At 36.5% G+C, this 12,394-nt stretch overlaps 2 long non-coding RNA genes across 2 annotated transcripts in view; one reads left to right on the top strand and one right to left on the bottom strand.

The window, feature by feature from the left end:
- The window catches only part of LOC148148958 (uncharacterized), a 107,025-nt gene that overhangs the window by 52,845 nt on the left and 41,786 nt on the right, over positions 1-12,394 (bottom strand). The window lies entirely within an intron of this gene.
- On the top strand, positions 3,632-11,903 carry LOC148148959 (uncharacterized). The gene is made up of 3 exons (XR_015758448.1): positions 3,632-3,795; positions 4,376-4,605; positions 10,208-11,903. It is a non-coding gene; the product is annotated as an uncharacterized LOC148148959 (long non-coding RNA).

The raw sequence follows: 12,394 nt of genomic DNA, 5'->3' as shown, positions 1-12,394 counted from the left end.
AAAAATGATATTTCTTGCCTTTTACTTTTTAATTTAGTACTGCAGGAGTAATGCAGCCACCACTACACTCAAGGGACAACACAAAGGATTGGATATGAAGATTGAATTCCACTGGTTCAAGTATTGAAATTGAAAGGTTTTTGATTTGCTTTCCTCATGTTTCCAGTTAACTGAAGAACTGAGAAAGGAAACAGGTAAGATGCTTCACCTTTCAGTCTGTAACTCCCCACTATAACTGCAAAGTCATTCCAATGACACAAAAGTAATGAATTGTAACATGTGTTATTGTAATATGTGTTACAAGTAACTTCACAATACATTAAAGTGTATGGCATTTCCAAATTAAAAAAAAATATTTTAGTTGTCATCCAAGCGGTTTAAACTTATGCAAATTTCATAAAGACTATCCTGGCTTTAATGATTCATTATGTAGGATAACATAGAAATAAAAAATCTTGACATAACAGGTACAGGTAGTGTCTTAAACACAGGCTTCCGGACCAATTAAAAAACGTGCAGCTTGTGATGTTGAAGGTATATAGGAATGTATGGAAGCTTCAAGCAAACAAAGTCCCAAAAGTCTCCTTTTGTGATGCATGATTTCTCCTAATTGGGAGTGACTTGCAATGATATCCTATTTTAGCGACAGAACTTCCAGAATCTTGGAAAGAAACTAAAATGTAGCATCAACATGATACAGAAACTTGTCAAACCCACATGGGAACAGATACTCAAACTGTCTGTATGGCAGCATTCATGCGGGTGTACTGTACAATGGAGTAATGCTGTCTAGCATTACTATCAAGTGTGTGCATCAAATCCATTGTTTTTCAGCTGAACTTTACTGTGTGATTAATAAACAGTACATTTTTATTTACATCAACTCCTGAGTTATCTGTGGCTTACAAGTATCACACTATTGCCACACTGGGCTATGAATATGGAGTCTCCACAGAATGCAACTGCTGTATGGAATAGTAACATCACAGAGAAAGACCATTCAGCCCAACCTGTCTGTGATGGATCTCTAAGAGTTACTCAACTAGTTCCATACCGTTGTTTTTCCTCCATCTTTAGATAAATATCCAGTTCCCTTACAAAGCCCACAGTAGAATTTGATCCTACCACACGCTCAGGCAGTACATTTCACACTGTGTAAAAAGCGTCCCACATGCTGCCTCTGGTTCTCTTGCCATTCATTTTAAATTGGTGTCCTCTGGTTCTTCACCCTTACACCAGTAAGGACAGTTTCTACGGTGCCTGGACTCCTCACAATTTTGAAAACCTCAATAAATCTCATCTCAAATTTCTCTTTCCTAAAGCTACCCGCCCCAGCCTCACTAAACTAACTTTTTAACTGAAGTTTCTCATCCTGAGGCCATTTTCATAAATTTCCTTCACCCTCTCCAAAGCCTTTACATGCTTGTCAATGTGTAATACAAACAACTGGATTCAACGCTCCTATTGAGGTTGAATTAATGTTTTATACAGGACCATCATCATTGTTTCACTTTTGTATTTTGTGCTATATATAAACCCCATAATTCCATATGTTTTATTTGCTTACATAATTGGCCCCATCACCTTACAAACTTGTGTACATAAAACCCCAGGTTCTTATGTTCCTGCAATATCTTAAGAATTAAATCCTTTATTTTATGTTGCTGCTCCCCCTTCTTCCTACTGAAATCCATCACTTCACATTTCTGTGTTAAATTTAATCTGCCATGTGTCAACCCATTTCATTGTTAACTGCCCACCCCTTGTCTAAGTCACTTAAATTGATTGAAAAAGCAGACCCCTGAGGAACCACACCTTGAGCATGGAAAACAGTTTTTCACCGCCACTCTGTGTTATTTCCCAGGGCTAATTTTATATTCATGATGCCTCTGCCCTTTGTATATTTTCTAATCAACTTGTTCAGAGATGTTATTACACATCACTGGAGCAGGTGGAACCCGAACCAGAAGTAGGGGCATTACCACTACAAAAGCTCCTTCTGCTCTTTATATTCCATGAGCTTCAACATTTCTGTCAAACCTGATGCTTGACATTTTAACGCAAGTCTTTTGGAAGTCCATGTATATCACAACAGCTGCGCAACTCTCTCTGATTTTAATTGAAAATCTCAAATAAAATTAGCTAAACACAAAATTTGCCCCTGCTGTTTTATTTAATTAATTCAGATTTTTCCAAGCGATGTTAATTTTGCCCCATCAGCAAGAATACGCCATTCTGGACTTGACCAACTTATCACATCTTCTCTCAAATCTAAAGCCTGAAGCTTTTTATTGGTCTCCCTCACTCTCAAAGATTGATGGCATAATGTATGGAGAAACTAAAATATACTTAAGGTTTAATTATAAAAGACATAATTGTACAACCTGAAGGAGCAAATCTTCCTCCAAACAGTGGCTAATCAGAAATGATCTCAGAACTAATTGTGATCGATCCTGCTCCTTTCTTCAGATAAAAAGATTAAAAACATCCTCAACATGTAATTGCAGCATATAATCAGACTTTGGAGCATATAAAGAACATTGGTCTCAAAAGAGGTTCAAAGGCATCTTACTAAGTATCCAGAGTATTACACCAGAAGCCTCAGCCTTATATCTGATATAGATATTGGTATTTGGCTTGCTCTATGTTACTAGCAAATAAAAAAAGAGCAGTATAGACAAGATTTAACTTTGAATTTTACTAAAACATATTTCAACTATTATTATTTGCAATGAAGACTTTCTGATGTGATCTGTCCCTATTGGAAGCTTTCCTAATTCATGCCAGACATCCTTTTCTGCATCTCTGATATTCCTCTGTCCTATTATCAAGATGCCCAAACACTACATATCTAAGATATGCACTTAATGCTGATTATGAAAAGTAGTTATTGAGAACATCCTGTTAATATTAGTGCTGTAATATTCAGCCATTATCTGACCCACTGTGATCTCCAGCATTTGTTATTTTCTATTATAGAATCAACCATAATTGTCTCATAGGTTATTAGAAGCAGGTTTTGAATATTGCGGAAAATCATACACATTTTGTCGAATCTTTTCATTTTGGTCTAATCAGGCTAATCCATAACAAATATCAAAATAAAGTAATACTCAATTCTGTATTACCAAATGACAATTATAAGTAAGTTTCTGATGTTATCATTTGATAATTAGAAGTTACCAGTTAGGTATGACTCTACTGAAAAATGTTAATTTCAAAACTTGTTCTTTGGTGCAGTGGAAATTTAAACAATATTCTGTTTATTAATTGTACATTGTTTCGAACTTGGACTGCTCATTTAAACATGTGTATCTAAGCACACATGTGCCAGCTCACATTTGTATGTATTTGTGTATTGTGGTTACCTAGATACAGTTTCTTGCTACTTGTCCCTATTAATATCACCACTAACCAATCAGAAAACACACTGATGGTACACACTAAGAATGCCATGTATGGACCTCGGTACTGTATTCAGTTACCCATATTACAAAAATAGTGTATGTACATATTTGTGTGGCCACTAATTATAGTAACAAAAATAAACAAAATGCAATTCAACTGGTTTAGACAGAACTTCACTTTTAGTAATAGCATTGTGAAGATGTCCCTGATTGCTGTGCTTTTTTTAAACTCAGGAACAATAAAAAATATTCCAACACTTCTAATGTGAGTACGACAGTAATGTCCCCCCAGAGATTGCTCACTGTGAGTCTGAGCTTATACTATTTTATAATAATAGGAGTTTCTGCCATGGAGAGAATAATGTCATAACTAATTTATAGTAACTAAGTAAGTCAAATTACATTCTTATTAAATAGGTATTCTGTAATTCTCATTAATGCTTTGGGGATCAAATTCAATTACTTCATCCATTGTTGTGTGAAATCTTTTAATGATTGGCTTTTATTTTATTAAATATCTTTACCAATATATTTAATGTATTCCCCATCAGTTTTAAAGGTCTGTACATACAACAAAATGTTGATTTAGTTTGGATTATGATATTTCTGTTAGTTTTAGAGTCATAAAGTCATACAGTATGAAAGCAGACCCTTTGGTCCAATGAGTCTATGCCGATCATGTTCCCAAACGAAAATGACTGCAGTGGTCACCTGGCCACAGACTAAGGCAAGCTTTGGGAGACCAGTGTGGAACAAACTAAGCTGCCCACTTTGAAATTAACAGTTTTGTCTCAAGACATTGAAACCAGGCAACTAAGCCAGCATCACGGGATCCATACCTCTTATTTAATTCACACATGTATAATAATTTCATGTATTGGTAGATGAAAGGTTTACGTTGTGGTTAACATTCTTGGAAAGACAATGGAGTTAGACTCTAGAATATACACTGTTCTTTATTTCCACAGTTGCTTTTGAGTAGCAGAAGGAACGAAGGAAAAGTGAACTGTGACACCAAGCGCTGGAACTCTCCCTGCTGTTTCTCTTATCATCTTGGAAACAACACCAATGAAAAAACATCTTGAGGAAACAGCCATTCATGGAGAAATCAAAGATCTACAGATTCTGCTGCTGCTGTGGATATGAATTAAACTGTAGTCAGAGGTTTAAAATTTAACACTTGAAATACTCTAATAAGGTTTGAGTAGTGTAATTGTATTTCTCTCTGTCTATACCAGACACCAACCCTTTAAACTTATTATGCATGTTTGTGTGTGTCCTTGATATCAGACATTTGTTAATTTTTCTCAGGGTTGTCAGGTAATAAAAGTCTTTCCTTTCACTCAAGGAAACCCGAATAATTTCTCCTTCATTTTCTATTTAGCTAAATATTAAGTGAGGTGTGGCAACTGCATGTTAAAAAGAAATACAAATATTTGTTGCAACCCACGGAGAGGGGTTAAAAAGAGGGGAACCCTTCCACTGGTCATAACACCTGGTATTTAAGCCATACTTGGAGTGGAGTTTAACTACATTGCTTCGTCTGATAACAGCACAGGGCAACCAATAATGCTGAAATTGAACAACACAGTTGTTGAGAATTTTCCTGGGTTTGGAAAAATTGATATTAGGACTTAAAAAAACAAATTTGGCTGTGAGCTGTGCTTGCAAGGATGGCATTTATTCTCCATCTCTTATTGGATGAGTCATTTGACACAACTAAATGGTTCACTAAGCCACTTCAGAGACAGAAATGTTCAACTGCATTGATGTGAGGTTAGAATCATATAGGTAACTTGGGAAAACCTCCTTCCCTAAAGAACCTTTATGGCTAGTTGGATTGTTATAACAATCCTGAGTGTAAATCTTTAGTCAAAGTACCTTTTATTTATTTACTGACTCCAGAATTAACAGTTTAAATATTTTTTTCCATTTAAATAACTCGGAGGAAAAACATAGATTTTATTCAGGACTAGAAATAAATATTTAATCATTTGGCCAGTTAAATGCGACTGATGCATCCAGATAAGTTTTGCTGTAGTCTTTTGGGTGTAGGTAAACCCACAATGTTGTTAGGAAGAGAATTCCAGGATTTTGACCAAATGATAGTGAAGGAATGGCAACATAGTTTTAAATCAGGATGGTGTATGGCTTACAGTGAAGTTAAAAGGTAGTAATATTGTCATGAATCATCTGCTCTTGCCCGTTCTCTGTATTACAGATCATAGATTTGCAAGGTGCTTTCAAAGAGCCAAGTGAGTTGCTATAGTGCATCTTGTCGATCTTACACACTACTGCCAATGTGGCAGTGGGGGGAAATAAAGATGAAGGTGGTGGATCAGGTGCCATACAAATGAGCTGCTTTGCTTTAGATGGTATAATTTTTTGAGTCACTGTGGTGGACAAAATTGCCATACGTAAGCCTAGCTTGTGGAAGGAGCTGAGGACTTTAAGGCATTGGGTTAAGGAACGTGTTAAAAATACACACATTTATTTGGTAAACATAATCACATGTTGGGTAAAGCTTATCCGGGATGTGTGATTTGCCTGAGATATTGATTAGAAACACAGAATTATACAAATAACAAAGACTACCCTATCTTGTAGTACATCAAAAGAAATACAAATTTGTAATTGTATGAACTTTGATGCAGAAATGAACACTGTTGCAAATCTCAAGGGTGAATCAGATATTGCCAATCAGTCTTTTCCATTTGGATGAAATAACAATTTATAGCAGTTTCAGACAAAGAGGTTGGCAAGTAATGGATTAGAAGCTATATGTGATTATTCAATTAAAAACCATGCTAAGCAATGAGCTGTTTGAGTTGGAAATAAAATACATAGACAGTTGCCACATTGTGCAGATCTGTATTTTTTTTTCCAAAATATACTCAAATTCCAGGATTTTAAAAATTCACCTTAACGTTTGATCAGTAATTGCCCTTGTGTTTTGGAATGATGGTGAGCTGCTTTTTTGAACATGACTGGCTCACGAATTAGATTACGAATCAACCACTTTGACGTGGAGTCTGGAGTCACATATAGCAAAGAAGCTAAGGACAGTAGATTTCCTTTCTAAAGGACTTTAGTAAATATTGGCTTTTACAGCAATCTGGTAGCTGCATGGTCACTGTTACAAATGTAGTTTTTTTTTAAGATTCCAGATTTATTTAATTAACTTAATTTTAATTCCGTAGCTACCATTGTAGGAATTGAACTTGCATTTACAGATTGTTAGTCCAAGTAATTGGAGACAAGTTGAAAGTGGTGTTCTCCTAGGATTATCATTAAATTTGCAGATAATACTAAACTAGGGAGAATTGTGACAATGACGAGTGACTTCAGAGTGACATTGACAAGTTGACCAAATGGGCTGACACCTGGCAGATGAATTTCAATACGGGGAAATGCCCACTAATACGTTTCGGTAGAAGAAACATGGAAAGAAAATACATAACATAACTTTGAATTGAGAGCATGGTGCTGGAAAAGCACAGCCGGTCAGGCCCTCATTCCTGATGAAGGGCTTATGCTCAAGGCGTCGATTCTCCTGCTCCTTGGGTGCTGCCTAACTGGCTGTGCTTTTCCAGCCACACTCTCAATTCTGATCTCGAGCACTGCAGTCCTCACTTTCTCCTGGTATAACTTTGGGAGTGGGGTTCATTTGCATGATTCTCTGAAGGTGGCCAGGCATGTTGAAACAGTTAAGAAGGCTTGTAGAATCCTTGGGTTTTTAATTGGAGGCATAGAGTATTGAAGCGAGGAAATGATGCTACACTTCTACAAATTGTTGGTCAGACCACACTTGGAGTATTGCAAGAGTTCTGGGCACAACTTATTTAAGAAAGAATGGTGAAGCCCTGGAGAGAAAGCAAATGAGATTTGCTAGAATGATACATGGAATAATGAATTTTAGATATATGGAGAGATTAGAGATATTGGACATATTCTCCTTGGATAAGAGGAGGTGTTCAAAATTATGAACAATTCTGACAAGGTAAAGAAGGATATTCTGTTTTCAGTAGTTGATGTGTTAGTAACGAGGGGTCACAATTTCAAGGTTGTCAACAAGAAAGCTAGGTGTGAGATGAGGAGAAACTTACTCACAGTTGTTAGGATTTGGAATGCGTTGCCTGGGAGAGTGGTGGGGGTGGATTCCACAAGAGGTTTCAAAGAGAAGTAGATATATATCTGAAAGGTGAGGGCTATGGAGATAGGAGTAAGAATGGGACTAGCTGGGTAGCTCTTTTGGGAGTCGATACAGACTCAACAGATTGAATAGCCTCTTCTGTAAAATTCTATGATTCTATTATTCTATGAAGCTTTATGCCACACTACTAACCTCAAGAAATTTCAGTTAATGGAAAGAACATGTTTTCAGAAACTTTTTGAATGATTTGATTGGTTCATTAATTCACCAAGACAACAAACTGTACATACGTTCAGATAGAGTTTTAACATTCTAAACATTGACATATGATTTCCATTAAAATGTTTGCTCAAGAATTTTCAGTGATAATTATTGGCATAAAAAGAGTACCATCTGTATAATTATTACACGGATGGAGGATCAAGGGATAGTCACTAGATGCAAGGTTTTGGAGAGATAAATCTATATCTTTTATTAAAGACAATTATCTGATATAATTGCTTCTTTATTTCGATTGCTGGTTAATTGAGTGCCTACAAATGACCCAGTTTCAGTATTTCCTGATAAAATATTTTGCCGTAGAATATATATATATATATATATATATATATGATTTCACAAGAATATTTTCTCTTGTAACTTTGGCTGTGGTTCTCGGAAGCTCTGAAAATGTTTATCAAGGAATAATAATTACTCCATTTGAATTCATCTGTTTATTGCATGAAAAATAATTTTGAACTATTGCTGCCTAGATTGCATTAGAATGCTGGAAATTAAACCCACAGATTTTATAAACTGGAACATTAATAAATCTTTTACAATAGGAGGTTGGATGTAGAAATATTTGCCAAGCAGAAAAAGTACAGAAAAGACTTAGAAATAATAATGAAATTCTATAATGGATTGATTACTTTTCATACATCTTCAATTGGATTTTTAAAAAAAAATCTTAACATTCAGATTGATAATGTTAAATTCATATATGCATTAATATGTTATGTACATGGACAAAACAAGGCTAATTTCATATCATAAACTAAACAAAACACATTTTGCCCTTGAAACTTCATAAAGTATACATCTTTCAACTAATGCGACATAAATTCATTACAGATAAACAAGCAGCTTTTTGTAAATTATAAGAAATCACTCCCAATGTAACCATAAACTATTTAAACGAATTACTGAACCAAACTAAACAAGATTTGCTGTCTTGAAATGCTTTGGTGAAAGCAAACTCTGCAATAAAAAAAGGGCAGTTTTCATCTCCATAGATTTTCTTCTGACTAATAATTGAACTTCAGCACATCAGGGCTTTTAAAAAATTTGTTCAAGAGAGTTGGACAGCTAGGACAGCACAGCTGAAATTCACATGGGCATGATGCTTTCATTTGGTGGCAGTTCTAGGGTCTTCAGCAAATGGCCATGAAAACATTATCATCTATTTCCAAATCAGGTGGTGCATGATTTGCACCTGCCATCCTTGTTTTTGTTGGTAGTGATGGTCGACAGAGCAATCACAGCTATTAATTAACATTGAGATATCATTAGGAGAACCAGTGAAACTGGTGAAATGAAAATACAAAGCAAGTGCACTTATTAATAAAATGCAATTACGTCACAGTAATACATCAAAACATTTTACTCAATGAATCACTATAGAATACACAAACTGTTGTTAATTTTTATTTGTAAACTTAATTTGTGTATGACAGGCTTGGTCTAACATCTTAGGAAATCTCACTACAGCAATTTAGAATTGTAATTCAATGTTTTAAAATTGGAAAACAGATAACTGGCTTGTAGTAAAAATCTAACTGGATTATGTTAGGGAAGGAGTCCTCACTTAATTTTGCATATATTTGCCTCTAATCCCAGACACACACACACTTATTTTTTTTATTTTAAATTTTAATTGCCCTCTAAAAATGGACTAGCAACATCTTCATTTATATGAAAACTCAGCAATTCACAAAGACAGCCCATCACTACCTGCTAAAGATAGAGGTGCACAATGAATGGTGACCTTGCTCGCAAGACTCATACCAAGAATGAACTTCTAAAAATGTCATTATTAACAAGTATGTATCATTGTATCTACTGGGAATCATTCTATACCATATTCCAGACATTTATAAACAGACAAGCATTTAACTCTCAACCCACAATCAGCATATTCAAGGTGAACGTTCGTTTTATAAATCATTGACCAACTAATTCTTTTTACCTTTTGTTTAAAAGCAGTCTTTGGATTAAAAGTGGAATAAAATGAGAGAGTGTTCCATTGATTTACATCTAATGGTCAAATATTTCAGTGCTTTCAGATAAAGACTGACTTACTAGATGCTGATTTAATACACAGCCAAAGTGAAAGCAAACATATTTTGTTTAAGACCAAAAAGCTGCCTTGTCTGCTTTCCTGCACAGTGCTTCATTGAGTACCTGTGTTTTTTAAAAACAACATTTCAGGCTAACTTGTCCATATCAAAAATTCAGCTGGATAGTAAAAAGTCATTTTGCTGCTTTAATTTTATTGAGAAAGCTTTCTTGGAAAGGAATGAATAGAGCACTTGTCTTTTGTCACACTCAACCACTTCTTCCTAAAGAATCGCCTAGTAATATGTTTTATTTCCTTTTTCTTTCCCAGGTGCTAAGTCATGCTGAGGCAGACATCTGGAGACACAAATTGCTTTTGTGCTTCACCTGTGAACATATATTGCAAATTTCAAGTTATTTTTTATTCGTTCCTTCATCACTGGTATAGACTAGTATTTGTTGCTCATCCCTAACTGTGCTCAAAAGAGTGGTGGTGAGACACATTCTTTAATTGCTGTCTATGTGGAATAATTATTTGGAGGTGCCGGTGTTGGACTGGGGTGTATAAAGTTAAAAATCACACAACACTAGGTTATAGTCCAACAGGTTTATTTGGAAGCACTAGCTGTTGAAGGAGCGTTGCTCCGAAAGCTAGTGCTTCCAAATAAACCTGTTGGACTATAACCTGGTGTTGTGTGATTTTTAACTTTGTACACCCCAGTCCAACACTGGTATCTCCAAACCAAATAAACCTGTTGGACTATAACCTGGTGTTAGGTGATTTTTAACCATGTGGAGTAAGTACACTCAGACTGTGGAGTCTTTAAACTGTGAAACTGAATGAAAGATTTGTGCTCAGAGCAGTTGTTCAGACACCAGATTTTGCTGGTTGACAGGTAAATTTCAGCTTTCAAACAAAATAAAATGACTAGCAATGACTAGAGATTATCTGGGAGACAATTATATCTGGTCCCTCAACAAGCGGCTGTGAGCACAGGTATTTAACAAGGGCGGGCCAGCAGATATGCAGTTTCACAGCTTAAAGACATTACAGCCTGTTGATTTTACTGAACAATAGCTCCTTATTGGGTTATCATTTTGTTTACTTTGACAAATTCCACACAGGCCAGGAAACCTGACCATTGTCTCTTCAAGCTGGAATTCGAAATTGATGATTCAATTAATTACCAATTTCAACAATGAAATTAATTACCTGGCAGCTCTCTGGGTGTTTTCTGCTAGGTAGCAAACATATCATGATGAAACCTGGAACTGGGTGTGATCGTGTCTGGTTTCCGTCTCAATCTCCATCATCTTAACCCCTACCAAGACTCAAACACAATTCCGCCTTGGCAGTCACATTTCTGTCCATTCACTACCCAGCAAATATCACTGGCTAATGATCAGTGACTGAAATAAAGCAATTAATTCACCCCATTGTGCAGGATACAGACTAATTGCTGACACAGACAAGAACAGCCAATTCAATACACACCTAGGATCAAACATGACCTCTTTCTTTATGACCTATTTTGTGGGCGGCACGGTGGCACAGTGGTTAGCACTGCTGCCTCACAGCGCCAGAGACCCGGGTTCAATTCCCGCCTCAGGCGACTGACTGTGTGGAGTTTGCACGTTCTCCCCGTGTCTGCGTGGGTTTCCTCCGGGTGCTCCGGTTTCCTCCCACATCACAAAGATGTGGAGGGTCAGGTGAATTGGCCACACTAAATTGCCCGTAGTGTTAGGTAAGGGGTAAATGTAGGGTTATGGGTGGGTTTCGCTTCGGCGGGTCGGTGTGGACTTGTTGGGCCGAAGGGCCTGTTTCTACACTGTAATCTAATCTAATCTAATCTAATTTCATTATGACACTTCCAAAGATTTTACTTGGTGAGAGACCAAGACACTTTAAGAAGTCTGTTTAAGTATTTAAAAATGGACAGTATGGGCTGAGGTATTTAATAGCACTACAAGGTATCACTGTACTTTACAATCATGGCCGATGTGATTTGGTCTCCAAATAAAGTGAAAATAGCACATATTGCGTCTTGTTGTATCACTAAGACACTGAACAATGAGAAATTTAGAGAAGTAATGTGTCACAATGATGTAATCTTCCCCATGCACTATAAGTAGGCCAGTTCCTGTTCTCAATCAGGGAGTGAATGGAACATTGTGTGGAACATGTAGAGGCTCCCTCCACTGCTGGAGTTGGAAGTTTTGGTATGCCTCACATGTCTTTGAATATTCTGAATCATCCCTGGTGAATACAAAGACACACATGCTAGCCACAACCAGAAACTGAGATGGCTGGAAAAACTCAGCAGGTGTGGCAGCATCTGTGTAGAGAAAACAGTTAATGTTTTGAATCCAGTGACCCTTCTTCAGAACTAATGGCAGCTAGGAAAAGATGATATTTATGCTGAGGAGTGGGTTGGGGTGAGGGGGGCATGTGGGGTGGGGGAATGAGGATTGAGCAGGTACTTGGAGAGGAAGCCCACACAGAAAGAGATAAAAAGTG

This window comes from Chiloscyllium plagiosum, unplaced genomic scaffold (genome assembly GCF_037043375.1).
Source record: "Chiloscyllium plagiosum isolate Xiang-an unplaced genomic scaffold, Cpla_swu_hap1 HiC_scaffold_10, whole genome shotgun sequence".
Lineage (NCBI taxonomy): Eukaryota > Metazoa > Chordata > Chondrichthyes > Orectolobiformes > Hemiscylliidae > Chiloscyllium > Chiloscyllium plagiosum.
Note: the sequence above shows the minus strand (reverse complement) of the source record. Positions and strands in the feature narration are given on the sequence as shown.